The 3,952-nt window shown below is 50.0% G+C and overlaps 1 pseudogene; it reads left to right on the forward strand.

Annotated features, from left to right (window-relative positions):
* Positions 1–1,026: 1,026 nt before the first annotated feature.
* On the forward strand, positions 1,027–3,066 carry LOC100345311 (palmitoyltransferase ZDHHC5 pseudogene; annotated as a pseudogene).
* Positions 3,067–3,952: the final 886 nt, after the last annotated feature.

Raw genomic sequence — 3,952 nt, forward strand, 5'->3', positions numbered from 1 at the left:
CCATTGCAGACTACAAACCCTGGTGAAGTCAAGGTGTGGGAGCGGTGGCACTGAGAAGGCTGCCTAGAACTGACAAGGGCTGCCGTGAAAACAGCTCTTCTTCCATGCTGGAAGGGGCTGCAGGTTCCTTCGTGGATAAAAATGCACAGTACACACCTCTTCTAGGTGCTGCTCACATTTTGTGGGAGTGTGGTAGTCGTGGAGGTACTAGGGTATCTCCTCAAGAATTTTCCTTGCTCAGAATTTCCTGCCCTGCCTTGAAATTTCCCCTTCTTTTTTTTGAAGACCTGCCTCTGTCCATGAGCAGTACCTTGATCTGTCTGACTGTCCATGTTCTCTACCTGCAGCTACTTGTATGTGTACAGCCTCCTGTTTGTCTCCCATTTCCAAGCTGGTAAACTTGTGTTTTTTATATATATATATATATATATATTTATTTATTTGAAAGTTACACAGAGGAGAGGCAGAGAGAGAGAGAGAGAAGTCTTCCATCTGCTGGTTCACTCCCCAATTGGCTGCAATGGCTGGAGCTGCGCCAATCCGAAGCCAGGAGCCAGGAGCTTCTTCCAGGTCTCCCACATGGGTGCAGGGTCCCAAGGACTTGGGCCATCTTCTACTGCTTTCCCAGGCCATAGCAGAGAGCTGGATCAAAAGTGGAGCAGCCAGGACTTGAACTGGTGTCCATATAGGAGGCCGGCACTACAAGCAGCGGCTTTACTTGCTACACCACAGCGCCAGCCCCCAAGTTGTGTTTCTTAACCTCCTCTTCTGCTTTGTTCTGGGGAAGTGGTTATTTATCACTTGCAATCACCTTTCCCCCTCCCATATGCTTTCCTTCATTTGAGATATTTTGACCTTCAGTTTTTTTGGGGATGTGGAAGGATGATAATTCTAAATTTTTGGTTTCCCTGATTTTTTTTTCCTGTACTCTTCTCTGTTGGTTCCCTTATCCCATTGTCTTATCCGTTCTGCCTCTGTGTTGGCCTGGGCTATGCAGCAGGTTAGATGTCCCTTCAGAGCTCCAACATGCCCGCAGAGTCTGGATAGAGATTCAGACCCAGAAACACGTCCTGGCCTCAGCAGCTGCTATCTTCTTAGTGGGAGCTACAACACTCTTCTTTGCTTGTACGTGTCCAGAACTAAGCCTGAATATGTCACCTGCAGTGCCCATCTACAATGCAGTTATGTTTCTCTTTGTTCTGGCCAATTTCAGTAGGGCCACCTTCATGGACCCAGGCATTTTCCCTTGAGCTGAGGAAGATGAGGACAAGGAAGATTTTCGAGCTCCCTTGACAAAACAGTGGAGATCAAGGGCATCCAGGTGTGCATGAAAGGATGTGCCACCTGCCGCTGCTACTGTCCTCCTCAGCATTCCCACAAAGTGTCTGTGATAATTGTGTGGAGGAATTTGATCATCCCTGCCCCTGGGTGAACAACTGTATTGGCCACCAGAACTAGCATTGTTTCTTCCTCTTCCTCCTTTCCTTGACAGCCCACTCTATGGGTATATTTGGCTTTGGCCTCCTTTATGTCCTCTGCCACATAGAGGAGCTCTCAGGGGTCTGCACACTGTCACAATGGCAGTGAAGTATGTTGCTGGCTTATTCTTCATCCCTGTAGCTGACCTCACCAGGTTTCATGTGGTGCTGGTGGCCTGGGGACGCACAACCAATGAACAGGTTATGGGTAAATTCCAGGGAGGCATGAGCCCCTTCACCAATGGCTGCTGTAACAATGCACTTTGCAATTCCCCAGCACCCAGATATTTGGGAAGACCAAAGAAAGAGAAGACAATTGTAATCAGACCTCCCTTCCTTCAGTCAGAAGTGTCAGATTACTGTGAAGATCATGGATAATGGCATCCAGGGAGAGCTTAGGGGAACTAAGTCTAAGGGAAGCTTGGAAACAACAGAGAGCCAGTCCGCAAATGCCAAACCCCGGCCTCCTCCTATGCCAGACCTGAGCAGCTGCATGGGACTGCGAACACACCTTTGCCTGGCTACTAATGGAGATAGCAGCTTTTGGGGCAAGGACAGCCCCCCACACCAACCATGTACAAGTGTCGGCCGGGTTACAGTAGCAGCAGTACATCAGCTGCCCTGCCTCATTCCTCCAGCACCAAGTTAGTCATGGGGGCAGTTTGAGGAAGCCAACCTCAACTGCAGAGAGCAGCCGTCATCCCAGTTACCACTCAGAGCCCAGCTTGGAACCCGAGAGCTTCTGTTCTCCCACCTTTGGCAAAAGCTTTCACTTTGACCCACTTTCCAGTGGCTCTCATTCCTCCAGCCTCAAGTCAGCCCAGAGAACAGGTTTTGTGCTGGACGAGTTGCAGTCCATGCGTTCAGAGGGCACCACTTCCACCTCCTGTAAGAGCCTGGCCAATCAGACATGCAATGGAAGCCTGAGCCAGACCCAGCTTTCAGCTACACCTCTCCCTTCCTGTCAGCCTGCCTGACCCAGCAATGGGAAGCCGAGAGGCATCCACGTTTGGTGCCAACAGGTCCAACACGAGAGCCCTCACCAGTCTGTTATGACAATCTGTGGTGCCACATTGTGGCCTCCCTCCAGGGATGAGAGAAGCTGCTGTACCAGTCACCCAGCTCCCAGTCCATGAGGAAGAGCCAGGCTTGGGAGACTCAGGCATTCAGTCAACACCTGGCTCAGGCCATGCCCTCATAGGGCTTCCTCCTTAGCTGACCCGAAGAGATCACCACTGAGCAAGACTCCATTTGGACGCCCAGCTGTCCCACATTTTGGGAAGCCAGAAAGGCTAAGGGGCCAGGGACTAGGGTCCCCTGAACCAGGTCTAACCACCCCATATCTGGGCCATTAAACATCTTACAGCAGCCAAAAATCCCCACCTGGTGTCTCTGAGATAGAGGAAGTGGCCTTGCAGCCACTGCTGATGCCTGAAGATGAAGTACAGCTCAATACCGCCCACAGCAAATCCAACAGCAACCCAAGAGCATCAGCTCAGCCTCCCCTGGCCCCACAAGGGGAGGAGTCAAGAAACTGTCATGAGTGGGTGGTACCACCTGAGATATGGTGTGAGCCTTCAGTGCCTCCCCTTCCCTCACCACTGTGTCTACACCAAAGGGCCCCGGGTGGCCACCTTCCTTCCCCCAAGGGGCTCCCCTCCCCTGCACAGACATTTTTTAAAACCCCAATTCCCAGAGGATGAGTGTTTTATAAAATGCAACAGAGTTGGGGAGTTGGGGCCCTGAGGCTGGGGTAGTAGCTCCCCCCTTTTACCTTTTAAGACCTTCCTTCCCTAATCCCTGGACCAGACTCAGTGGACATTTCTGCAATTGCTTGCCCTGGAGGGAACCAGATCATTTTTAAACCAGAAACAATTTCTTTATTATTGTTATAGATTCCATTTTTTCCTCTTCTTCATTACCAGGTGTGTGTATAAATATCAAAGAAATTATATATCTATCTTGGGATGGGAAAATGAGGGCGGGACATGTAGAAGAAGGAGGATCTTACTGTTCCTGGTCCTCAGTGCAGCAGGAAAAGAGGGGAGACACCAGAATCTACCTTTCCCCCCATGGTCCCTCTCTTGTCTGTTACCAACTAAGGAAGTAGTAGAACCCCCTGTTGGTGCTAAGTGATCAGGAAAGAAACCTGGAGAAAGGGGAGTCTGAGCTCTTGGTTAGAAGAGGAAAGGAGTTGTGGAAAGTTAGTTTTCTAGGCTTATTGGCATTTAGTTTCCCCAGGAAAGGGGTCAGAGCTCCATGACATTGGTGGTGGTCGTAGGAGGGGGATCAGGAAAAGCATCTGGCCTAATTCAAAACACTATTAGAAAATCCCCCCTTTCTTGGGAGGGAGGGATTGGGTGGCTTTCTTAAGTGAGCCCCTCAGAGCTTCCCCTAGCCTACAGTTAAGGTGATTTTAAAGTGCAAGGACAAAAGAGAAAAATCCAAAATGCAATATTTTTCATCACATGCCA

This window comes from Oryctolagus cuniculus, unplaced genomic scaffold (genome assembly GCF_964237555.1).
Source record: "Oryctolagus cuniculus unplaced genomic scaffold, mOryCun1.1 SCAFFOLD_64, whole genome shotgun sequence".
Taxonomy (NCBI): domain Eukaryota; kingdom Metazoa; phylum Chordata; class Mammalia; order Lagomorpha; family Leporidae; genus Oryctolagus; species Oryctolagus cuniculus.